This window comes from Lissotriton helveticus, chromosome 1_2 (genome assembly GCF_964261635.1).
Source record: "Lissotriton helveticus chromosome 1_2, aLisHel1.1, whole genome shotgun sequence".
NCBI lineage: Eukaryota > Metazoa > Chordata > Amphibia > Caudata > Salamandridae > Lissotriton > Lissotriton helveticus.
Window position 1 is genome coordinate 339,032,571 of NC_136058.1, and position 21,135 is coordinate 339,053,705.

General features: G+C 45.5%; 41 non-coding genes across 41 annotated transcripts; 10 read left to right on the forward strand and 31 right to left on the reverse strand.

Annotated features, from left to right (window-relative positions):
* Nucleotides 1-354: 354 nt before the first annotated feature.
* On the reverse strand, nt 355-440 carry TRNAY-GUA (transfer RNA tyrosine (anticodon GUA)). The gene is given in 2 exon segments: nt 355-390; nt 404-440. It is a non-coding gene; the product is annotated as a tRNA-Tyr (tRNA).
* A 756-nt stretch (nt 441-1,196) lies between these two features.
* TRNAA-UGC (transfer RNA alanine (anticodon UGC)) lies at nt 1,197-1,268 on the reverse strand. The gene has a single exon. It is a non-coding gene; the product is annotated as a tRNA-Ala (tRNA).
* Nucleotides 1,269-1,432: 164 nt separating this feature from the next.
* TRNAM-CAU (transfer RNA methionine (anticodon CAU)) lies at nt 1,433-1,505 on the forward strand. Its single transcript has one exon. It is a non-coding gene; the product is annotated as a tRNA-Met (tRNA).
* Nucleotides 1,506-1,700: 195 nt separating this feature from the next.
* Nucleotides 1,701-1,772, reverse strand: TRNAA-CGC (transfer RNA alanine (anticodon CGC)). Its single transcript has one exon. It is a non-coding gene; the product is annotated as a tRNA-Ala (tRNA).
* Nucleotides 1,773-2,385: 613 nt separating this feature from the next.
* TRNAY-GUA (transfer RNA tyrosine (anticodon GUA)) lies at nt 2,386-2,471 on the reverse strand. Its single transcript is given in 2 exon segments — nt 2,386-2,421; nt 2,435-2,471. It is a non-coding gene; the product is annotated as a tRNA-Tyr (tRNA).
* Nucleotides 2,472-3,227: 756 nt separating this feature from the next.
* TRNAA-UGC (transfer RNA alanine (anticodon UGC)) lies at nt 3,228-3,299 on the reverse strand. Its single transcript has one exon. It is a non-coding gene; the product is annotated as a tRNA-Ala (tRNA).
* Nucleotides 3,300-3,463: 164 nt separating this feature from the next.
* Nucleotides 3,464-3,536, forward strand: TRNAM-CAU (transfer RNA methionine (anticodon CAU)). The gene has a single exon. It is a non-coding gene; the product is annotated as a tRNA-Met (tRNA).
* A 195-nt stretch (nt 3,537-3,731) lies between these two features.
* Nucleotides 3,732-3,803, reverse strand: TRNAA-CGC (transfer RNA alanine (anticodon CGC)). The gene has a single exon. It is a non-coding gene; the product is annotated as a tRNA-Ala (tRNA).
* Nucleotides 3,804-4,416: 613 nt separating this feature from the next.
* TRNAY-GUA (transfer RNA tyrosine (anticodon GUA)) lies at nt 4,417-4,502 on the reverse strand. The gene is given in 2 exon segments: nt 4,417-4,452; nt 4,466-4,502. It is a non-coding gene; the product is annotated as a tRNA-Tyr (tRNA).
* A 756-nt stretch (nt 4,503-5,258) lies between these two features.
* Nucleotides 5,259-5,330, reverse strand: TRNAA-UGC (transfer RNA alanine (anticodon UGC)). Its single transcript has one exon. It is a non-coding gene; the product is annotated as a tRNA-Ala (tRNA).
* Nucleotides 5,331-5,494: 164 nt separating this feature from the next.
* On the forward strand, nt 5,495-5,567 carry TRNAM-CAU (transfer RNA methionine (anticodon CAU)). The gene has a single exon. It is a non-coding gene; the product is annotated as a tRNA-Met (tRNA).
* A 195-nt stretch (nt 5,568-5,762) lies between these two features.
* On the reverse strand, nt 5,763-5,834 carry TRNAA-CGC (transfer RNA alanine (anticodon CGC)). Its single transcript has one exon. It is a non-coding gene; the product is annotated as a tRNA-Ala (tRNA).
* Nucleotides 5,835-6,447: 613 nt separating this feature from the next.
* On the reverse strand, nt 6,448-6,533 carry TRNAY-GUA (transfer RNA tyrosine (anticodon GUA)). Its single transcript is given in 2 exon segments — nt 6,448-6,483; nt 6,497-6,533. It is a non-coding gene; the product is annotated as a tRNA-Tyr (tRNA).
* Nucleotides 6,534-7,289: 756 nt separating this feature from the next.
* Nucleotides 7,290-7,361, reverse strand: TRNAA-UGC (transfer RNA alanine (anticodon UGC)). Its single transcript has one exon. It is a non-coding gene; the product is annotated as a tRNA-Ala (tRNA).
* A 164-nt stretch (nt 7,362-7,525) lies between these two features.
* Nucleotides 7,526-7,598, forward strand: TRNAM-CAU (transfer RNA methionine (anticodon CAU)). Its single transcript has one exon. It is a non-coding gene; the product is annotated as a tRNA-Met (tRNA).
* A 195-nt stretch (nt 7,599-7,793) lies between these two features.
* TRNAA-CGC (transfer RNA alanine (anticodon CGC)) lies at nt 7,794-7,865 on the reverse strand. Its single transcript has one exon. It is a non-coding gene; the product is annotated as a tRNA-Ala (tRNA).
* A 613-nt stretch (nt 7,866-8,478) lies between these two features.
* Nucleotides 8,479-8,564, reverse strand: TRNAY-GUA (transfer RNA tyrosine (anticodon GUA)). Its single transcript is given in 2 exon segments — nt 8,479-8,514; nt 8,528-8,564. It is a non-coding gene; the product is annotated as a tRNA-Tyr (tRNA).
* Nucleotides 8,565-9,320: 756 nt separating this feature from the next.
* Nucleotides 9,321-9,392, reverse strand: TRNAA-UGC (transfer RNA alanine (anticodon UGC)). Its single transcript has one exon. It is a non-coding gene; the product is annotated as a tRNA-Ala (tRNA).
* Nucleotides 9,393-9,556: 164 nt separating this feature from the next.
* On the forward strand, nt 9,557-9,629 carry TRNAM-CAU (transfer RNA methionine (anticodon CAU)). The gene has a single exon. It is a non-coding gene; the product is annotated as a tRNA-Met (tRNA).
* A 195-nt stretch (nt 9,630-9,824) lies between these two features.
* Nucleotides 9,825-9,896, reverse strand: TRNAA-CGC (transfer RNA alanine (anticodon CGC)). The gene has a single exon. It is a non-coding gene; the product is annotated as a tRNA-Ala (tRNA).
* A 613-nt stretch (nt 9,897-10,509) lies between these two features.
* Nucleotides 10,510-10,595, reverse strand: TRNAY-GUA (transfer RNA tyrosine (anticodon GUA)). Its single transcript is given in 2 exon segments — nt 10,510-10,545; nt 10,559-10,595. It is a non-coding gene; the product is annotated as a tRNA-Tyr (tRNA).
* Nucleotides 10,596-11,351: 756 nt separating this feature from the next.
* Nucleotides 11,352-11,423, reverse strand: TRNAA-UGC (transfer RNA alanine (anticodon UGC)). Its single transcript has one exon. It is a non-coding gene; the product is annotated as a tRNA-Ala (tRNA).
* A 164-nt stretch (nt 11,424-11,587) lies between these two features.
* On the forward strand, nt 11,588-11,660 carry TRNAM-CAU (transfer RNA methionine (anticodon CAU)). The gene has a single exon. It is a non-coding gene; the product is annotated as a tRNA-Met (tRNA).
* Nucleotides 11,661-11,855: 195 nt separating this feature from the next.
* On the reverse strand, nt 11,856-11,927 carry TRNAA-CGC (transfer RNA alanine (anticodon CGC)). The gene has a single exon. It is a non-coding gene; the product is annotated as a tRNA-Ala (tRNA).
* A 613-nt stretch (nt 11,928-12,540) lies between these two features.
* On the reverse strand, nt 12,541-12,626 carry TRNAY-GUA (transfer RNA tyrosine (anticodon GUA)). The gene is given in 2 exon segments: nt 12,541-12,576; nt 12,590-12,626. It is a non-coding gene; the product is annotated as a tRNA-Tyr (tRNA).
* Nucleotides 12,627-13,382: 756 nt separating this feature from the next.
* Nucleotides 13,383-13,454, reverse strand: TRNAA-UGC (transfer RNA alanine (anticodon UGC)). Its single transcript has one exon. It is a non-coding gene; the product is annotated as a tRNA-Ala (tRNA).
* A 164-nt stretch (nt 13,455-13,618) lies between these two features.
* On the forward strand, nt 13,619-13,691 carry TRNAM-CAU (transfer RNA methionine (anticodon CAU)). Its single transcript has one exon. It is a non-coding gene; the product is annotated as a tRNA-Met (tRNA).
* A 195-nt stretch (nt 13,692-13,886) lies between these two features.
* On the reverse strand, nt 13,887-13,958 carry TRNAA-CGC (transfer RNA alanine (anticodon CGC)). Its single transcript has one exon. It is a non-coding gene; the product is annotated as a tRNA-Ala (tRNA).
* A 613-nt stretch (nt 13,959-14,571) lies between these two features.
* TRNAY-GUA (transfer RNA tyrosine (anticodon GUA)) lies at nt 14,572-14,657 on the reverse strand. Its single transcript is given in 2 exon segments — nt 14,572-14,607; nt 14,621-14,657. It is a non-coding gene; the product is annotated as a tRNA-Tyr (tRNA).
* A 756-nt stretch (nt 14,658-15,413) lies between these two features.
* On the reverse strand, nt 15,414-15,485 carry TRNAA-UGC (transfer RNA alanine (anticodon UGC)). The gene has a single exon. It is a non-coding gene; the product is annotated as a tRNA-Ala (tRNA).
* Nucleotides 15,486-15,649: 164 nt separating this feature from the next.
* Nucleotides 15,650-15,722, forward strand: TRNAM-CAU (transfer RNA methionine (anticodon CAU)). Its single transcript has one exon. It is a non-coding gene; the product is annotated as a tRNA-Met (tRNA).
* A 195-nt stretch (nt 15,723-15,917) lies between these two features.
* Nucleotides 15,918-15,989, reverse strand: TRNAA-CGC (transfer RNA alanine (anticodon CGC)). The gene has a single exon. It is a non-coding gene; the product is annotated as a tRNA-Ala (tRNA).
* Nucleotides 15,990-16,602: 613 nt separating this feature from the next.
* Nucleotides 16,603-16,688, reverse strand: TRNAY-GUA (transfer RNA tyrosine (anticodon GUA)). Its single transcript is given in 2 exon segments — nt 16,603-16,638; nt 16,652-16,688. It is a non-coding gene; the product is annotated as a tRNA-Tyr (tRNA).
* Nucleotides 16,689-17,444: 756 nt separating this feature from the next.
* TRNAA-UGC (transfer RNA alanine (anticodon UGC)) lies at nt 17,445-17,516 on the reverse strand. Its single transcript has one exon. It is a non-coding gene; the product is annotated as a tRNA-Ala (tRNA).
* Nucleotides 17,517-17,680: 164 nt separating this feature from the next.
* TRNAM-CAU (transfer RNA methionine (anticodon CAU)) lies at nt 17,681-17,753 on the forward strand. The gene has a single exon. It is a non-coding gene; the product is annotated as a tRNA-Met (tRNA).
* Nucleotides 17,754-17,948: 195 nt separating this feature from the next.
* Nucleotides 17,949-18,020, reverse strand: TRNAA-CGC (transfer RNA alanine (anticodon CGC)). Its single transcript has one exon. It is a non-coding gene; the product is annotated as a tRNA-Ala (tRNA).
* A 613-nt stretch (nt 18,021-18,633) lies between these two features.
* On the reverse strand, nt 18,634-18,719 carry TRNAY-GUA (transfer RNA tyrosine (anticodon GUA)). The gene is given in 2 exon segments: nt 18,634-18,669; nt 18,683-18,719. It is a non-coding gene; the product is annotated as a tRNA-Tyr (tRNA).
* A 756-nt stretch (nt 18,720-19,475) lies between these two features.
* Nucleotides 19,476-19,547, reverse strand: TRNAA-UGC (transfer RNA alanine (anticodon UGC)). Its single transcript has one exon. It is a non-coding gene; the product is annotated as a tRNA-Ala (tRNA).
* A 164-nt stretch (nt 19,548-19,711) lies between these two features.
* On the forward strand, nt 19,712-19,784 carry TRNAM-CAU (transfer RNA methionine (anticodon CAU)). The gene has a single exon. It is a non-coding gene; the product is annotated as a tRNA-Met (tRNA).
* Nucleotides 19,785-19,979: 195 nt separating this feature from the next.
* On the reverse strand, nt 19,980-20,051 carry TRNAA-CGC (transfer RNA alanine (anticodon CGC)). The gene has a single exon. It is a non-coding gene; the product is annotated as a tRNA-Ala (tRNA).
* A 613-nt stretch (nt 20,052-20,664) lies between these two features.
* TRNAY-GUA (transfer RNA tyrosine (anticodon GUA)) lies at nt 20,665-20,750 on the reverse strand. The gene is given in 2 exon segments: nt 20,665-20,700; nt 20,714-20,750. It is a non-coding gene; the product is annotated as a tRNA-Tyr (tRNA).
* Between the last annotated feature and the right edge of the window lie 385 nt (nt 20,751-21,135).

The following is a 21,135-nucleotide window of genomic DNA, read 5'->3' on the forward strand; positions in this document are numbered from 1 at the left end:
CAGCCTTTCGGGGGATGATTCCATTGGCTATGCCCTCTTGCCCATCGGTGGACACTCAAATTGAAGGCAAGTCACAGTGTGATTGGCTGCCAAGCAGCTACCGTGGTGCAATGCAATTGGAAGTCTGCCAAGGGCATACATGTACTAATGCAATGCTTTGGTAGCAGTTTTGATCAGCAGGTTTCCTTTACTGTTCTTCACGCCTCCCCTAGCGATGACTATGTCATCAATTCCCTTTGAAAGCAGATAGAGTACGCTTCTTTTCCAGTATTTATCGAAGCTCGGGGACTTTTTCATAATCAACGGAAGGTATTGTTGATTAACAGCAAAAGACATGGAAATGAAACCACAAAATCCTTCGAGCCGGATTTGAACCAGCGACCTAAGGATGCCCGAATTAATGCTACAGTCCTCCGCTCTACCAACTGAGCTATCGAAGGAGGGGTAGCAGAAGCTCATAGCACTGAAATTACCTCTCGCTCAAGAAAGGTTGTGGGGGGTGGGGACCAGGAGCAGACAGATGAAAATCATCAATATTAATCGCGGCTCCCTCTCAAAGCTACCACTTCTGAGAGCACACTGTGAGTTACGTCTTATCACCTCAAAGGAGGATTTCACACCAAAGTGGATGTTCCGTCTTGGCTTGGTGAAAAGCAGGGGCGCCGCAATGATGAATTTTAAAGAAAGGAAAGGAACTTTGATACAAAGACCTTAGGAAGCATTGGTGGCAAATGGATGGAAGCCTTTAACCGTGAGAAAAATGACAGAAAGTTATGGGAGTCATTACCACGCACCCAGCTTCAAGAACATGCATTTTGGGTTCATTTTTGAAAGGAAAGAGAATGGAAAAATCAGTAGAGTAAAGGCAACATATTCAGTTTTTCTTGAAGCTACTGTAGAGAGTCTCTGGTTTAGAGGAAGAACCCTTACCAATGACCAAGATGGCTGCCACCGATTTCTATCCTAAATGTATTAAGATTGCCAAGATTAATCATCACTTTGATGGCTTAAACAAGTAAGATTCTTTGGTTCTATAAGCATCAAAAATGAGATAGCCCCATTTCATGGGGTTTTCCAAGGCACACGTCTCACAGTTTAAGTGGGGTTCGTATCCCAGTTGCATGACATATCTCTTCCTTAATACTGACAGCCAGCCTAGTTTTCTGCCAAAATCCAAGATAAGCATGGCAAAAGTCTGGAGATGCCGGGGATTGAACCCGGGGCCTCATACATGCAAAGTATGCGCTCTACCACTGAGCTACATCCCCTTGTATGCCAAGTTTTACTGTATGCATGGAAACCCTGAATGTAAGTGTCTGCCAAGTCAACCCACTTGACACTGCAGCATAAAGTCTCAGTCAGGAAAATCCTTAAGCCTCGCACCTGGATTATCTTCCTGGTCTATAGTCTTGTTTAGAGATGCTTGTGTGCAGCCTTCTTAGCGCAGTAGGCAGCGCGTCAGTCTCATAATCTGAAGGTCCTGAGTTCGATCCTCAGAGAGGGCATTTATTTCCTCCTTTTGGCAAGCAAAATTCTCAGATTTTCTTGAAAAGTGGAAACTATGCCTATTTCAAACAATATTTTTCAATGCAACCTATTTAAGTGGGGTTCTGACCCCCCAACTGCCTGAGAAACCTCAACTTTCCACAAGGTGGCAGGCTAGCCTTCTGGAAAAAGCCGAGATACAGAACAGCGACTCCTGGAGATGCCGGGGATTGAACCCGGGGCCTCATACATGCGAAGCATGCGCTCTACCACTGAGCTACATCCCCTCCACTGCCCTCTAAACTTTTGCTGGATGCAAGGAGACTCTGGAGCCCACGGACTGCAAAGTCTCGATTTGAGACTAGAATGTAAAGTGTCAGGCATGAAATTGCCCACGCCTTACGTGAGGGCTGTCTTCATGGAGCATATACTTAGTGCAATCAGGGTTCGATTCTCCGGCAGGGCTTTTATTTGCTCAGTTTGGAATGCAAAACTTCTCAGGATTTCCCCAAATGTGTAAACTGTTGGTCTACTTTCCAGCTTGCTCAGCCTTTCGGGGGATGATTCCATTGGCTATGCCCTCTTGCCCATCGGTGGACACTCAAATTGAAGGCAAGTCACAGTGTGATTGGCTGCCAAGCAGCTACCGTGGTGCAATGCAATTGGAAGTCTGCCAAGGGCATACATGTACTAATGCAATGCTTTGGTAGCAGTTTTGATCAGCAGGTTTCCTTTACTGTTCTTCACGCCTCCCCTAGCGATGACTATGTCATCAATTCCCTTTGAAAGCAGATAGAGTACGCTTCTTTTCCAGTATTTATCGAAGCTCGGGGACTTTTTCATAATCAACGGAAGGTATTGTTGATTAACAGCAAAAGACATGGAAATGAAACCACAAAATCCTTCGAGCCGGATTTGAACCAGCGACCTAAGGATGCCCGAATTAATGCTACAGTCCTGCGCTCTACCAACTGAGCTATCGAAGGAGGGGTAGCAGAAGCTCATAGCACTGAAATTACCTCTCGCTCAAGAAAGGTTGTGGGGGGTGGGGACCAGGAGCAGACAGATGAAAATCATCAATATTAATCGCGGCTCCCTCTCAAAGCTACCACTTCTGAGAGCACACTGTGAGTTACGTCTTATCACCTCAAAGGAGGATTTCACACCAAAGTGGATGCTCCGTCTTGGCTTGGTGAAAAGCAGGGGCGCCGCAATGATGAATTTTACAGAAAGGAAAGGAACTTTGATACAAAGACCTTAGGAAGCATTGGTGGCAAATGGATGGAAGCCTTTAACCGTGAGAAAAATGACAGAAAGTTATGGGAGTCATTACCACGCACCCAGCTTCAAGAACATGCATTTTGGGTTCATTTTTGAAAGGAAAGAGAATGGAAAAATCAGTAGAGTAAAGGCAACATATTCAGTTTTTCTTGAAGCTACTGTAGAGAGTCTCTGGTTTAGAGGAAGAACCCTTACCAATGACCAAGATGGCTGCCACAGATTTCTATCCTAAATGTATTAAGATTGCCAAGATTAATCATCACTTTGATGGCTTAAACAAGTAAGATTCTTTGGTTCTATAAGCATCAAAAATGAGATAGCCCCATTTCATGGGGTTTTCCAAGGCACACGTCTCACAGTTTAAGTGGGGTTCGTATCCCAGTTGCATGACATATCTCTTCCTTAATACTGACAGCCAGCCTAGTTTTCTGCCAAAATCCAAGATAAGCATGGCAAAAGTCTGGAGATGCCGGGGATTGAACCCGGGGCCTCATACATGCAAAGTATGCGCTCTACCACTGAGCTACATCCCCTTGTATGCCAAGTTTTACTGTATGCATGGAAACCCTGAATGTAAGTGTCTGCCAAGTCAACCCACTTGACACTGCAGCATAAAGTCTCAGTCAGGAAAATCCTTAAGCCTCGCACCTGGATTATCTTCCTGGTCTATAGTCTTGTTTAGAGATGCTTGTGTGCAGCCTTCTTAGCGCAGTAGGCAGCGCGTCAGTCTCATAATCTGAAGGTCCTGAGTTCGTTCCTCAGAGAGGGCATTTATTTCCTCCTTTTGGCAAGCAAAATTCTCAGATTTTCTTGAAAAGTGGAAACTATGCCTATTTCAAACAATATTTTTCAATGCAACCTATTTAAGTGGGGTTCTGACCCCCCAACTGCCTGAGAAACCTCAACTTTCCACAAGGTGGCAGGCTAGCGTTCTGGAAAAAGCCGAGATACAGAACAGCGACTCCTGGAGATGCCGGGGATTGAACCCGGGGCCTCATACATGCGAAGCATGCGCTCTACCACTGAGCTACATCCCCTCCACTGCCCTCTAAAGTTTTGCTGGATGCAAGGAGACTCTGGAGCCCACGGACTGCAAAGTCTCGATTTGAGACTAGAATGTAAAGTGTCAGGCATGAAATTGCCCACGCCTTACGTGAGGGCTGTCTTCATGGAGCATATACTTAGTGCAATCAGGGTTCGATTCTCCGGCAGGGCTTTTATTTGCTCAGTTTGGAATGCAAAACTTCTCAGGATTTCCCCAAATGTGTAAACTGTTGGTCTACTTTCCAGCTTGCTCAGCCTTTCGGGGGATGATTCCATTGGCTATGCCCTCTTGCCCATCGGTGGACACTCAAATTGAAGGCAAGTCACAGTGTGATTGGCTGCCAAGCAGCTACCGTGGTGCAATGCAATTGGAAGTCTGCCAAGGGCATACATGTACTAATGCAATGCTTTGGTAGCAGTTTTGATCAGCAGGTTTCCTTTACTGTTCTTCACGCCTCCCCTAGCGATGACTATGTCATCAATTCCCTTTGAAAGCAGATAGAGTACGCTTCTTTTCCAGTATTTATCGAAGCTCGGGGACTTTTTCATAATCAACGGAAGGTATTGTTGATTAACAGCAAAAGACATGGAAATGAACCCACAAAATCCTTCGAGCCGGATTTGAACCAGCGACCTAAGGATGCCCGAATTAATGCTACAGTCCTCCGCTCTACCAACTGAGCTATCGAAGGAGGGGTAGCAGAAGCTCATAGCACTGAAATTACCTCTCGCTCAAGAAAGGTTGTGGGGGGTGGGGACCAGGAGCAGACAGATGAAAATCATCAATATTAATCGCGGCTCCCTCTCAAAGCTACCACTTCTGAGAGCACACTGTGAGTTACGTCTTATCACCTCAAAGGAGGATTTCACACCAAAGTGGATGTTCCGTCTTGGCTTGGTGAAAAGCAGGGGCGCCGCAATGATGAATTTTAAAGAAAGGAAAGGAACTTTGATACAAAGACCTTAGGAAGCATTGGTGGCAAATGGATGGAAGCCTTTAACCGTGAGAAAAATGACAGAAAGTTATGGGAGTCATTACCACGCACCCAGCTTCAAGAACATGCATTTTGGGTTCATTTTTGAAAGGAAAGAGAATGGAAAAATCAGTAGAGTAAAGGCAACATATTCAGTTTTTCTTGAAGCTACTGTAGAGAGTCTCTGGTTTAGAGGAAGAACCCTTACCAATGACCAAGATGGCTGCCACCGATTTCTATCCTAAATGTATTAAGATTGCCAAGATTAATCATCACTTTGATGGCTTAAACAAGTAAGATTCTTTGGTTCTATAAGCATCAAAAATGAGATAGCCCCATTTCATGGGGTTTTCCAAGGCACACGTCTCACAGTTTAAGTGGGGTTCGTATCCCAGTTGCATGACATATCTCTTCCTTAATACTGACAGCCAGCCTAGTTTTCTGCCAAAATACAAGATAAGCATGGCAAAAGTCTGGAGATGCCGGGGATTGAACCCGGGGCCTCATACATGCAAAGTATGCGCTCTACCACTGAGCTACATCCCCTTGTATGCCAAGTTTTACTGTATGCATGGAAACCCTGAATGTAAGTGTCTGCCAAGTCAACCCACTTGACACTGCAGCATAAAGTCTCAGTCAGGAAAATCCTTAAGCCTCGCACCTGGATTATCTTCCTGGTCTATAGTCTTGTTTAGAGATGCTTGTGTGCAGCCTTCTTAGCGCAGTAGGCAGCGCGTCAGTCTCATAATCTGAAGGTCCTGAGTTCGATCCTCAGAGAGGGCATTTATTTCCTCCTTTTGGCAAGCAAAATTCTCAGATTTTCTTGAAAAGTGGAAACTATGCCTATTTCAAACAATATTTTTCAATGCAACCTATTTAAGTGGGGTTCTGACCCCCCAACTGCCTGAGAAACCTCAACTTTCCACAAGGTGGCAGGCTAGCCTTCTGGAAAAAGCCGAGATACAGAACAGCGACTCCTGGAGATGCCGGGGATTGAACCCGGGGCCTCATACATGCGAAGCATGCGCTCTACCACTGAGCTACATCCCCTCCACTGCCCTCTAAACTTTTGCTGGATGCAAGGAGACTCTGGAGCCCACGGACTGCAAAGTCTCGATTTGAGACTAGAATGTAAAGTGTCAGGCATGAAATTGCCCACGCCTTACGTGAGGGCTGTCTTCATGGAGCATATACTTAGTGCAATCAGGGTTCGATTCTCCGGCAGGGCTTTTATTTGCTCAGTTTGGAATGCAAAACTTCTCAGGATTTCCCCAAATGTGTAAACTGTTGGTCTACTTTCCAGCTTGCTCAGCCTTTCGGGGGATGATTCCATTGGCTATGCCCTCTTGCCCATCGGTGGACACTCAAATTGAAGGCAAGTCACAGTGTGATTGGCTGCCAAGCAGCTACCGTGGTGCAATGCAATTGGAAGTCTGCCAAGGGCATACATGTACTAATGCAATGCTTTGGTAGCAGTTTTGATCAGCAGGTTTCCTTTACTGTTCTTCACGCCTCCCCTAGCGATGACTATGTCATCAATTCCCTTTGAAAGCAGATAGTGTACGCTTCTTTTCCAGTATTTATCGAAGCTCGGGGACTTTTTCATAATCAACGGAAGGTATTGTTGATTAACAGCAAAAGACATGGAAATGAAACCACAAAATCCTTCGAGCCGGATTTGAACCAGCGACCTAAGGATGCCCGAATTAATGCTACAGTCCTGCGCTCTACCAACTGAGCTATCGAAGGAGGGGTAGCAGAAGCTCATAGCACTGAAATTACCTCTCGCTCAAGAAAGGTTGTGGGGGGTGGGGACCAGGAGCAGACAGATGAAAATCATCAATATTAATCGCGGCTCCCTCTCAAAGCTACCACTTCTGAGAGCACACTGTGAGTTACGTCTTATCACCTCAAAGGAGGATTTCACACCAAAGTGGATGCTCCGTCTTGGCTTGGTGAAAAGCAGGGGCGCCGCAATGATGAATTTTACAGAAAGGAAAGGAACTTTGATACAAAGACCTTAGGAAGCATTGGTGGCAAATGGATGGAAGCCTTTAACCGTGAGAAAAATGACAGAAAGTTATGGGAGTCATTACCACGCACCCAGCTTCAAGAACATGCATTTTGGGTTCATTTTTGAAAGGAAAGAGAATGGAAAAATCAGTAGAGTAAAGGCAACATATTCAGTTTTTCTTGAAGCTACTGTAGAGAGTCTCTGGTTTAGAGGAAGAACCCTTACCAATGACCAAGATGGCTGCCACAGATTTCTATCCTAAATGTATTAAGATTGCCAAGATTAATCATCACTTTGATGGCTTAAACAAGTAAGATTCTTTGGTTCTATAAGCATCAAAAATGAGATAGCCCCATTTCATGGGGTTTTCCAAGGCACACGTCTCACAGTTTAAGTGGGGTTCGTATCCCAGTTGCATGACATATCTCTTCCTTAATACTGACAGCCAGCCTAGTTTTCTGCCAAAATCCAAGATAAGCATGGCAAAAGTCTGGAGATGCCGGGGATTGAACCCGGGGCCTCATACATGCAAAGTATGCGCTCTACCACTGAGCTACATCCCCTTGTATGCCAAGTTTTACTGTATGCATGGAAACCCTGAATGTAAGTGTCTGCCAAGTCAACCCACTTGACACTGCAGCATAAAGTCTCAGTCAGGAAAATCCTTAAGCCTCGCACCTGGATTATCTTCCTGGTCTATAGTCTTGTTTAGAGATGCTTGTGTGCAGCCTTCTTAGCGCAGTAGGCAGCGCGTCAGTCTCATAATCTGAAGGTCCTGAGTTCGTTCCTCAGAGAGGGCATTTATTTCCTCCTTTTGGCAAGCAAAATTCTCAGATTTTCTTGAAAAGTGGAAACTATGCCTATTTCAAACAATATTTTTCAATGCAACCTATTTAAGTGGGGTTCTGACCCCCCAACTGCCTGAGAAACCTCAACTTTCCACAAGGTGGCAGGCTAGCGTTCTGGAAAAAGCCGAGATACAGAACAGCGACTCCTGGAGATGCCGGGGATTGAACCCGGGGCCTCATACATGCGAAGCATGCGCTCTACCACTGAGCTACATCCCCTCCACTGCCCTCTAAAGTTTTGCTGGATGCAAGGAGACTCTGGAGCCCACGGACTGCAAAGTCTCGATTTGAGACTAGAATGTAAAGTGTCAGGCATGAAATTGCCCACGCCTTACGTGAGGGCTGTCTTCATGGAGCATATACTTAGTGCAATCAGGGTTCGATTCTCCGGCAGGGCTTTTATTTGCTCAGTTTGGAATGCAAAACTTCTCAGGATTTCCCCAAATGTGTAAACTGTTGGTCTACTTTCCAGCTTGCTCAGCCTTTCGGGGGATGATTCCATTGGCTATGCCCTCTTGCCCATCGGTGGACACTCAAATTGAAGGCAAGTCACAGTGTGATTGGCTGCCAAGCAGCTACCGTGGTGCAATGCAATTGGAAGTCTGCCAAGGGCATACATGTACTAATGCAATGCTTTGGTAGCAGTTTTGATCAGCAGGTTTCCTTTACTGTTCTTCACGCCTCCCCTAGCGATGACTATGTCATCAATTCCCTTTGAAAGCAGATAGAGTACGCTTCTTTTCCAGTATTTATCGAAGCTCGGGGACTTTTTCATAATCAACGGAAGGTATTGTTGATTAACAGCAAAAGACATGGAAATGAAACCACAAAATCCTTCGAGCCGGATTTGAACCAGCGACCTAAGGATGCCCGAATTAATGCTACAGTCCTCCGCTCTACCAACTGAGCTATCGAAGGAGGGGTAGCAGAAGCTCATAGCACTGAAATTACCTCTCGCTCAAGAAAGGTTGTGGGGGGTGGGGACCAGGAGCAGACAGATGAAAATCATCAATATTAATCGCGGCTCCCTCTCAAAGCTACCACTTCTGAGAGCACACTGTGAGTTACGTCTTATCACCTCAAAGGAGGATTTCACACCAAAGTGGATGTTCCGTCTTGGCTTGGTGAAAAGCAGGGGCGCCGCAATGATGAATTTTAAAGAAAGGAAAGGAACTTTGATACAAAGACCTTAGGAAGCATTGGTGGCAAATGGATGGAAGCCTTTAACCGTGAGAAAAATGACAGAAAGTTATGGGAGTCATTACCACGCACCCAGCTTCAAGAACATGCATTTTGGGTTCATTTTTGAAAGGAAAGAGAATGGAAAAATCAGTAGAGTAAAGGCAACATATTCAGTTTTTCTTGAAGCTACTGTAGAGAGTCTCTGGTTTAGAGGAAGAACCCTTACCAATGACCAAGATGGCTGCCACCGATTTCTATCCTAAATGTATTAAGATTGCCAAGATTAATCATCACTTTGATGGCTTAAACAAGTAAGATTCTTTGGTTCTATAAGCATCAAAAATGAGATAGCCCCATTTCATGGGGTTTTCCAAGGCACACGTCTCACAGTTTAAGTGGGGTTCGTATCCCAGTTGCATGACATATCTCTTCCTTAATACTGACAGCCAGCCTAGTTTTCTGCCAAAATCCAAGATAAGCATGGCAAAAGTCTGGAGATGCCGGGGATTGAACCCGGGGCCTCATACATGCAAAGTATGCGCTCTACCACTGAGCTACATCCCCTTGTATGCCAAGTTTTACTGTATGCATGGAAACCCTGAATGTAAGTGTCTGCCAAGTCAACCCACTTGACACTGCAGCATAAAGTCTCAGTCAGGAAAATCCTTAAGCCTCGCACCTGGATTATCTTCCTGGTCTATAGTCTTGTTTAGAGATGCTTGTGTGCAGCCTTCTTAGCGCAGTAGGCAGCGCGTCAGTCTCATAATCTGAAGGTCCTGAGTTCGATCCTCAGAGAGGGCATTTATTTCCTCCTTTTGGCAAGCAAAATTCTCAGATTTTCTTGAAAAGTGGAAACTATGCCTATTTCAAACAATATTTTTCAATGCAACCTATTTAAGTGGGGTTCTGACCCCCCAACTGCCTGAGAAACCTCAACTTTCCACAAGGTGGCAGGCTAGCCTTCTGGAAAAAGCCGAGATACAGAACAGCGACTCCTGGAGATGCCGGGGATTGAACCCGGGGCCTCATACATGCGAAGCATGCGCTCTACCACTGAGCTACATCCCCTCCACTGCCCTCTAAACTTTTGCTGGATGCAAGGAGACTCTGGAGCCCACGGACTGCAAAGTCTCGATTTGAGACTAGAATGTAAAGTGTCAGGCATGAAATTGCCCACGCCTTACGTGAGGGCTGTCTTCATGGAGCATATACTTAGTGCAATCAGGGTTCGATTCTCCGGCAGGGCTTTTATTTGCTCAGTTTGGAATGCAAAACTTCTCAGGATTTCCCCAAATGTGTAAACTGTTGGTCTACTTTCCAGCTTGCTCAGCCTTTCGGGGGATGATTCCATTGGCTATGCCCTCTTGCCCATCGGTGGACACTCAAATTGAAGGCAAGTCACAGTGTGATTGGCTGCCAAGCAGCTACCGTGGTGCAATGCAATTGGAAGTCTGCCAAGGGCATACATGTACTAATGCAATGCTTTGGTAGCAGTTTTGATCAGCAGGTTTCCTTTACTGTTCTTCACGCCTCCCCTAGCGATGACTATGTCATCAATTCCCTTTGAAAGCAGATAGAGTACGCTTCTTTTCCAGTATTTATCGAAGCTCGGGGACTTTTTCATAATCAACGGAAGGTATTGTTGATTAACAGCAAAAGACATGGAAATGAAACCACAAAATCCTTCGAGCCGGATTTGAACCAGCGACCTAAGGATGCCCGAATTAATGCTACAGTCCTGCGCTCTACCAACTGAGCTATCGAAGGAGGGGTAGCAGAAGCTCATAGCACTGAAATTACCTCTCGCTCAAGAAAGGTTGTGGGGGGTGGGGACCAGGAGCAGACAGATGAAAATCATCAATATTAATCGCGGCTCCCTCTCAAAGCTACCACTTCTGAGAGCACACTGTGAGTTACGTCTTATCACCTCAAAGGAGGATTTCACACCAAAGTGGATGCTCCGTCTTGGCTTGGTGAAAAGCAGGGGCGCCGCAATGATGAATTTTACAGAAAGGAAAGGAACTTTGATACAAAGACCTTAGGAAGCATTGGTGGCAAATGGATGGAAGCCTTTAACCGTGAGAAAAATGACAGAAAGTTATGGGAGTCATTACCACGCACCCAGCTTCAAGAACATGCATTTTGGGTTCATTTTTGAAAGGAAAGAGAATGGAAAAATCAGTAGAGTAAAGGCAACATATTCAGTTTTTCTTGAAGCTACTGTAGAGAGTCTCTGGTTTAGAGGAAGAACCCTTACCAATGACCAAGATGGCTGCCACAGATTTCTATCCTAAATGTATTAAGATTGCCAAGATTAATCATCACTTTGATGGCTTAAACAAGTAAGATTCTTTGGTTCTATAAGCATCAAAAATGAGATAGCCCCATTTCATGGGGTTTTCCAAGGCACACGTCTCACAGTTTAAGTGGGGTTCGTATCCCAGTTGCATGACATATCTCTTCCTTAATACTGACAGCCAGCCTAGTTTTCTGCCAAAATACAAGATAAGCATGGCAAAAGTCTGGAGATGCCGGGGATTGAACCCGGGGCCTCATACATGCAAAGCATGCGCTCTACCACTGAGCTACATCCCCTTGTATGCCAAGTTTTACTGTATGCATGGAAACCCTGAATGTAAGTGTCTGCCAAGTCAACCCACTTGACACTGCAGCATAAAGTCTCAGTCAGGAAAATCCTTAAGCCTCGCAACTGGATTATCTTCCTGATCTATAGTCTTGTTTAGAGATGCTTGTGTGCAGCCTTCTTAGCGCAGTAGGCAGCGCGTCAGTCTCATAATCTGAAGGTCCTGAGTTCGTTCCTCAGAGAGGGCATTTATTTCCTCCTTTTGGCAAGCAAAATTCTCAGATTTTCTTGAAAAGTGGAAACTATGCCTATTTCAAACAATATTTTTCAATGCAACCTATTTAAGTGGGGTTCTGACCCCCCAACTGCCTGAGAAACCTCAACTTTCCACAAGGTGGCAGGCTAGCCTTCTGGAAAAAGCCGAGATACAGAACAGCGACTCCTGGAGATGCCGGGGATTGAACCCGGGGCCTCATACATGCGAAGCATGCGCTCTACCACTGAGCTACATCCCCTCCACTGCCCTCTAAAGTTTTGCTGGATGCAAGGAGACTCTGGAGCCCACGGACTGCAAAGTCTCGATTTGAGACTAGAATGTAAAGTGTCAGGCATGAAATTGCCCACGCCTTACGTGAGGGCTGTCTTCATGGAGCATATACTTAGTGCAATCAGGGTTCGATTCTCCGGCAGGGCTTTTATTTGCTCAGTTTGGAATGCAAAACTTCTCAGGATTTCCCCAAATGTGTAAACTGTTGGTCTACTTTCCAGCTTGCTCAGCCTTTCGGGGGATGATTCCATTGGCTATGCCCTCTTGCCCATCGGTGGACACTCAAATTGAAGGCAAGTCACAGTGTGATTGGCTGCCAAGCAGCTACCGTGGTGCAATGCAATTGGAAGTCTGCCAAGGGCATACATGTACTAATGCAATGCTTTGGTAGCAGTTTTGATCAGCAGGTTTCCTTTACTGTTCTTCACGCCTCCCCTAGCGATGACTATGTCATCAATTCCCTTTGAAAGCAGATAGAGTACGCTTCTTTTCCAGTATTTATCGAAGCTCGGGGACTTTTTCATAATCAACGGAAGGTATTGTTGATTAACAGCAAAAGACATGGAAATGAAACCACAAAATCCTTCGAGCCGGATTTGAACCAGCGACCTAAGGATGCCCGAATTAATGCTACAGTCCTCCGCTCTACCAACTGAGCTATCGAAGGAGGGGTAGCAGAAGCTCATAGCACTGAAATTACCTCTCGCTCAAGAAAGGTTGTGGGGGGTGGGGACCAGGAGCAGACAGATGAAAATCATCAATATTAATCGCGGCTCCCTCTCAAAGCTACCACTTCTGAGAGCACACTGTGAGTTACGTCTTATCACCTCAAAGGAGGATTTCACACCAAAGTGGATGTTCCGTCTTGGCTTGGTGAAAAGCAGGGGCGCCGCAATGATGAATTTTAAAGAAAGGAAAGGAACTTTGATACAAAGACCTTAGGAAGCATTGGTGGCAAATGGATGGAAGCCTTTAACCGTGAGAAAAATGACAGAAAGTTATGGGAGTCATTACCACGCACCCAGCTTCAAGAACATGCATTTTGGGTTCATTTTTGAAAGGAAAGAGAATGGAAAAATCAGTAGAGTAAAGGCAACATATTCAGTTTTTCTTGAAGCTACTGTAGAGAGTCTCTGGTTTAGAGGAAGAACCCTTACCAATGACCAAGATGGCTGCCACCGATTTCTATCCTAAATGTATTAAGATTGCCAAGATTAATCATCACTTTGATGGCTTAAACAAGTAAGATTCTTTGGTTCTATAAGCATCAAAAATGAGATAGCCCCATTTCATGGGGTTTTCCAAGGCACACGTCTCACAGTTTAAGTGGGGTTCGTATCCCAGTTGCATGACATATCTCTTCCTTAATACTGACAGCCAGCCTAGTTTTCTGCCAAAATCCAAGATAAGCATGGCAAAAGTCTGGAGATGCCGGGGATTGAACCCGGGGCCTCATACATGCAAAGTATGCGCTCTACCACTGAGCTACATCCCCTTGTATGCCAAGTTTTACTGTATGCATGGAAACCCTGAATGTAAGTGTCTGCCAAGTCAACCCACTTGACACTGCAGCATAAAGTCTCAGTCAGGAAAATCCTTAAGCCTCGCACCTGGATTATCTTCCTGGTCTATAGTCTTGTTTAGAGATGCTTGTGTGCAGCCTTCTTAGCGCAGTAGGCAGCGCGTCAGTCTCATAATCTGAAGGTCCTGAGTTCGATCCTCAGAGAGGGCATTTATTTCCTCCTTTTGGCAAGCAAAATTCTCAGATTTTCTTGAAAAGTGGAAACTATGCCTATTTCAAACAATATTTTTCAATGCAACCTATTTAAGTGGGGTTCTGACCCCCCAACTGCCTGAGAAACCTCAACTTTCCACAAGGTGGCAGGCTAGCCTTCTGGAAAAAGCCGAGATACAGAACAGCGACTCCTGGAGATGCCGGGGATTGAACCCGGGGCCTCATACATGCGAAGCATGCGCTCTACCACTGAGCTACATCCCCTCCACTGCCCTCTAAACTTTTGCTGGATGCAAGGAGACTCTGGAGCCCACGGACTGCAAAGTCTCGATTTGAGACTAGAATGTAAAGTGTCAGGCATGAAATTGCCCACGCCTTACGTGAGGGCTGTCTTCATGGAGCATATACTTAGTGCAATCAGGGTTCGATTCTCCGGCAGGGCTTTTATTTGCTCAGTTTGGAATGCAAAACTTCTCAGGATTTCCCCAAATGTGTAAACTGTTGGTCTACTTTCCAGCTTGCTCAGCCTTTCGGGGGATGATTCCATTGGCTATGCCCTCTTGCCCATCGGTGGACACTCAAATTGAAGGCAAGTCACAGTGTGATTGGCTGCCAAGCAGCTACCGTGGTGCAATGCAATTGGAAGTCTGCCAAGGGCATACATGTACTAATGCAATGCTTTGGTAGCAGTTTTGATCAGCAGGTTTCCTTTACTGTTCTTCACGCCTCCCCTAGCGATGACTATGTCATCAATTCCCTTTGAAAGCAGATAGAGTACGCTTCTTTTCCAGTATTTATCGAAGCTCGGGGACTTTTTCATAATCAACGGAAGGTATTGTTGATTAACAGCAAAAGACATGGAAATGAAACCACAAAATCCTTCGAGCCGGATTTGAACCAGCGACCTAAGGATGCCCGAATTAATGCTACAGTCCTGCGCTCTACCAACTGAGCTATCGAAGGAGGGGTAGCAGAAGCTCATAGCACTGAAATTACCTCTCGCTCAAGAAAGGTTGTGGGGGGTGGGGACCAGGAGCAGACAGATGAAAATCATCAATATTAATCGCGGCTCCCTCTCAAAGCTACCACTTCTGAGAGCACACTGTGAGTTACGTCTTATCACCTCAAAGGAGGATTTCACACCAAAGTGGATGCTCCGTCTTGGCTTGGTGAAAAGCAGGGGCGCCGCAATGATGAATTTTACAGAAAGGAAAGGAACTTTGATACAAAGACCTTAGGAAGCATTGGTGGCAAATGGATGGAAGCCTTTAACCGTGAGAAAAATGACAGAAAGTTATGGGAGTCATTACCACGCACCCAGCTTCAAGAACATGCATTTTGGGTTCATTTTTGAAAGGAAAGAGAATGGAAAAATCAGTAGAGTAAAGGCAACATATTCAGTTTTTCTTGAAGCTACTGTAGAGAGTCTCTGGTTTAGAGGAAGAACCCTTACCAATGACCAAGATGGCTGCCACAGATTTCTATCCTAAATGTATTAAGATTGCCAAGATTAATCATCACTTTGATGGCTTAAACAAGTAAGATTCTTTGGTTCTATAAGCATCAAAAATGAGATAGCCCCATTTCATGGGGTTTTCCAAGGCACACGTCTCACAGTTTAAGTGGGGTTCGTATCCCAGTTGCATGACATATCTCTTCCTTAATACTGACAGCCAGCCTAGTTTTCTGCCAAAATCCAAGATAAGCATGGCAAAAGTCTGGAGATGCCGGGGATTGAACCCGGGGCCTCATACATGCAAAGTATGCGCTCTACCACTGAGCTACATCCCCTTGTATGCCAAGTTTTACTGTATGCATGGAAACCCTGAATGTAAGTGTCTGCCAAGTCAACCCACTTGACACTGCAGCATAAAGTCTCAGTCAGGAAAATCCTTAAGCCTCGCACCTGGATTATCTTCCTGGTCTATAGTCTTGTTTAGAGATGCTTGTGTGCAGCCTTCTTAGCGCAGTAGGCAGCGCGTCAGTCTCATAATCTGAAGGTCCTGAGTTCGTTCCTCAGAGAGGGCATTTATTTCCTCCTTTTGGCAAGCAAAATTCTCAGATTTTCTTGAAAAGTGGAAACTATGCCTATTTCAAACAATATTTTTCAATGCAACCTATTTAAGTGGGGTTCTGACCCCCCAACTGCCTGAGAAACCTCAACTTTCCACAAGGTGGCAGGCTAGCGTTCTGGAAAAAGCCGAGATACAGAACAGCGACTCCTGGAGATGCCGGGGATTGAACCCGGGGCCTCATACATGCGAAGCATGCGCTCTACCACTGAGCTACATCCCCTCCACTGCCCTCTAAAGTTTTGCTGGATGCAAGGAGACTCTGGAGCCCACGGACTGCAAAGTCTCGATTTGAGACTAGAATGTAAAGTGTCAGGCATGAAATTGCCCACGCCTTACGTGAGGGCTGTCTTCATGGAGCATATACTTAGTGCAATCAGGGTTCGATTCTCCGGCAGGGCTTTTATTTGCTCAGTTTGGAATGCAAAACTTCTCAGGATTTCCCCAAATGTGTAAACTGTTGGTCTACTTTCCAGCTTGCTCAGCCTTTCGGGGGATGATTCCATTGGCTATGCCCTCTTGCCCATCGGTGGACACTCAAATTGAAGGCAAGTCACAGTGTGATTGGCTGCCAAGCAGCTACCGTGGTGCAATGCAATTGGAAGTCTGCCAAGGGCATACATGTACTAATGCAATGCTTTGGTAGCAGTTTTGATCAGCAGGTTTCCTTTACTGTTCTTCACGCCTCCCCTAGCGATGACTATGTCATCAATTCCCTTTGAAAGCAGATAGAGTACGCTTCTTTTCCAGTATTTATCGAAGCTCGGGGACTTTTTCATAATCAACGGAAGGTATTGTTGATTAACAGCAAAAGACATGGAAATGAACCCACAAAATCCTTCGAGCCGGATTTGAACCAGCGACCTAAGGATGCCCGAATTAATGCTACAGTCCTCCGCTCTACCAACTGAGCTATCGAAGGAGGGGTAGCAGAAGCTCATAGCACTGAAATTACCTCTCGCTCAAGAAAGGTTGTGGGGGGTGGGGACCAGGAGCAGACAGATGAAAATCATCAATATTAATCGCGGCTCCCTCTCAAAGCTACCACTTCTGAGAGCACACTGTGAGTTACGTCTTATCACCTCAAAGGAGGATTTCACACCAAAGTGGATGTTCCGTCTTGGCTTGGTGAAAAGCAGGGGCGCCGCAATGATGAATTTTAAAGAAAGGAAAGGAACTTTGATACAAAGACCTTAGGAAGCATTGGTGGCAAATGGATGGAAGCCTTTAACCGTGAGAAAAATGACAGAAAGTTATGGGAGTCATTACCACGCACCCAGCTTCAAGAACATGCATTTTGGGTTCATTTTTGAAAGGAAAGAGAATGGAAAAATCAGTAGAGTAAAGGCAACATATTCAGTTTTTCTTGAAGCTACTGTAGAGAGTCTCTGGTTTAGAGGAAGAACCCTTACCAATGACCAAGATGGCTGCCACAGATTTCTATCCTAAATGTATTAAGATTGCCAAGATTAATCATCACTTTGATGGCTTAAACAAGTAAGATTCTTTGGTTCTATAAGCATCAAAAATGAGATAGCCCCATTTCATGGGGTTTTCCAAGGCACACGTCTCACAGTTTAAGTGGGGTTCGTATCCCAGTTGCATGACATATCTCTTCCTTAATACTGACAGCCAGCCTAGTTTTCTGCCAAAATACAAGATAAGCATGGCAAAAGTCTGGAGATGCCGGGGATTGAACCCGGGGCCTCATACATGCAAAGCATGCGCTCTACCACTGAGCTACATCCCCTTGTATGCCAAGTTTTACTGTATGCATGGAAACCCTGAATGTAAGTGTCTGCCAAGTCAACCCACTTGACACTGCAGCATAAAGTCTCAGTCAGGAAAATCCTTAAGCCTCGCACCTGGATTATCTTCCTGATCTATAGTCTTGTTTAGAGATGCTTGTGTGCAGCCTTCTTAGCGCAGTAGGCAGCGCGTCAGTCTCATAATCTGAAGGTCCTGAGTTCGTTCCTCAGAGAGGGCATTTATTTCCTCCTTTTGGCAAGCAAAATTCTCAGATTTTCTTGAAAAGTGGAAACTATGCCTATTTCAAACAATATTTTTCAATGCAACCTATTTAAGTGGGGTTCTGACCCCCCAACTGCCTGAGAAACCTCAACTTTCCACAAGGTGGCAGGCTAGCCTTCTGGAAAAAGCCGAGATACAGAACAGCGACTCCTGGAGATGCCGGGGATTGAACCCGGGGCCTCATACATGCGAAGCATGCGCTCTACCACTGAGCTACATCCCCTCCACTGCCCTCTAAAGTTTTGCTGGATGCAAGGAGACTCTGGAGCCCACGGACTGCAAAGTCTCGATTTGAGACTAGAATGTAAAGTGTCAGGCATGAAATTGCCCACGCCTTACGTGAGGGCTGTCTTCATGGAGCATATACTTAGTGCAATCAGGGTTCGATTCTCCGGCAGGGCTTTTATTTGCTCAGTTTGGAATGCAAAACTTCTCAGGATTTCCCCAAATGTGTAAACTGTTGGTCTACTTTCCAGCTTGCTCAGCCTTTCGGGGGATGATTCCATTGGCTATGCCCTCTTGCCCATCGGTGGACACTCAAATTGAAGGCAAGTCACAGTGTGATTGGCTGCCAAGCAGCTACCGTGGTGCAATGCAATTGGAAGTCTGCCAAGGGCATACATGTACTAATGCAATGCTTTGGTAGCAGTTTTGATCAGCAGGTTTCCTTTACTGTTCTTCACGCCTCCCCTAGCGATGACTATGTCATCAATTCCCTTTGAAAGCAGATAGAGTACGCTTCTTTTCCAGTATTTATCGAAGCTCGGGGACTTTTTCATAATCAACGGAAGGTATTGTTGATTAACAGCAAAAGACATGGAAATGAAACCACAAAATCCTTCGAGCCGGATTTGAACCAGCGACCTAAGGATGCCCGAATTAATGCTACAGTCCTCCGCTCTACCAACTGAGCTATCGAAGGAGGGGTAGCAGAAGCTCATAGCACTGAAATTACCTCTCGCTCAAGAAAGGTTGTGGGGGGTGGGGACCAGGAGCAGACAGATGAAAATCATCAATATTAATCGCGGCTCCCTCTCAAAGCTACCACTTCTGAGAGCACACTGTGAGTTACGTCTTATCACCTCAAAGGAGGATTTCACACCAAAGTGGATGTTCCGTCTTGGCTTGGTGAAAAGCAGGGGCGCCGCAATGATGAATTTTAAAGAAAGGAAAGGAACTTTGATACAAAGACCTTAGGAAGCATTGGTGGCAAATGGATGGAAGCCTTTAACCGTGAGAAAAATGACAGAAAGTTATGGGAGTCATTACCACGCACCCAGCTTCAAGAACATGCATTTTGGGTTCATTTTTGAAAGGAAAGAGAATGGAAAAATCAGTAGAGTAAAGGCAACATATTCAGTTTTTCTTGAAGCTACTGTAGAGAGTCTCTGGTTTAGAGGAAGAACCCTTACCAATGACCAAGATGGCTGCCACCGATTTCTATCCTAAATGTATTAAGATTGCCAAGATTAATCATCACTTTGATGGCTTAAACAAGTAAGATTCTTTGGTTCTATAAGCATCAAAAATGAGATAGCCCCATTTCATGGGGTTTTCCAAGGCACACGTCTCACAGTTTAAGTGGGGTTCGTATCCCAGTTGCATGACATATCTCTTCCTTAATACTGACAGCCAGCCTAGTTTTCTGCCAAAATCCAAGATAAGCATGGCAAAAGTCTGGAGATGCCGGGGATTGAACCCGGGGCCTCATACATGCAAAGTATGCGCTCTACCACTGAGCTACATCCCCTTGTATGCCAAGTTTTACTGTATGCATGGAAACCCTGAATGTAAGTGTCTGCCAAGTCAACCCACTTGACACTGCAGCATAAAGTCTCAGTCAGGAAAATCCTTAAGCCTCGCACCTGGATTATCTTCCTGGTCTATAGTCTTGTTTAGAGATGCTTGTGTGCAGCCTTCTTAGCGCAGTAGGCAGCGCGTCAGTCTCATAATCTGAAGGTCCTGAGTTCGATCCTCAGAGAGGGCATTTATTTCCTCCTTTTGGCAAGCAAAATTCTCAGATTTTCTTGAAAAGTGGAAACTATGCCTATTTCAAACAATATTTTTCAATGCAACCTATTTAAGTGGGGTTCTGACCCCCCAACTGCCTGAGAAACCTCAACTTTCCACAAGGTGGCAGGCTAGCCTTCTGGAAAAAGCCGAGATACAGAACAGCGACTCCTGGAGATGCCGGGGATTGAACCCGGGGCCTCATACATGCGAAGCATGCGCTCTACCACTGAGCTACATCCCCTCCACTGCCCTCTAAACTTTTGCTGGATGCAAGGAGACTCTGGAGCCCACGGACTGCAAAGTCTCGATTTGAGACTAGAATGTAAAGTGTCAGGCATGAAATTGCCCACGCCTTACGTGAGGGCTGTCTTCATGGAGCATATACTTAGTGCAATCAGGGTTCGATTCTCCGGCAGGGCTTTTATTTGCTCAGTTTGGAATGCAAAACTTCTCAGGATTTCCCCAAATGTGTAAACTGTTGGTCTACTTTCCAGCTTGCTCAGCCTTTCGGGGGATGATTCCATTGGCTATGCCCTCTTGCCCATCGGTGGACACTCAAATTGAAGGCAAGTCACAGTGTGATTGGCTGCCAAGCAGCTACCGTGGTGCAATGCAATTGGAAGTCTGCCAAGGGCATACATGTACTAATGCAATGCTTTGGTAGCAGTTTTGATCAGCAGGTTTCCTTTACTGTTCTTCACGCCTCCCCTAGCGATGACTATGTCATCAATTCCCTTTGAAAGCAGATAGAGTACGCTTCTTTTCCAGTATTTATCGAAGCTCGGGGACTTTTTCATAATCAACGGAAGGTATTGTTGATTAACAGCAAAAGACATGGAAATGAAACCACAAAATCCTTCGAGCCGGATTTGAACCAGCGACCTAAGGATGCCCGAATTAATGCTACAGTCCTGCGCTCTACCAACTGAGCTATCGAAGGAGGGGTAGCAGAAGCTCATAGCACTGAAATTACCTCTCGCTCAAGAAAGGTTGTGGGGGGTGGGGACCAGGAGCAGACAGATGAAAATCATCAATATTAATCGCGGCTCCCTCTCAAAGCTACCACTTCTGAGAGCACACTGTGAGTTACGTCTTATCACCTCAAAGGAGGATTTCACACCAAAGTGGATGCTCCGTCTTGGCTTGGTGAAAAGCAGGGGCGCCGCAATGATGAATTTTACAGAAAGGAAAGGAACTTTGATACAAAGACCTTAGGAAGCATTGGTGGCAAATGGATGGAAGCCTTTAACCGTGAGAAAAATGACAGAAAGTTATGGGAGTCATTACCACGCACCCAGCTTCAAGAACATGCATTTTGGGTTCAT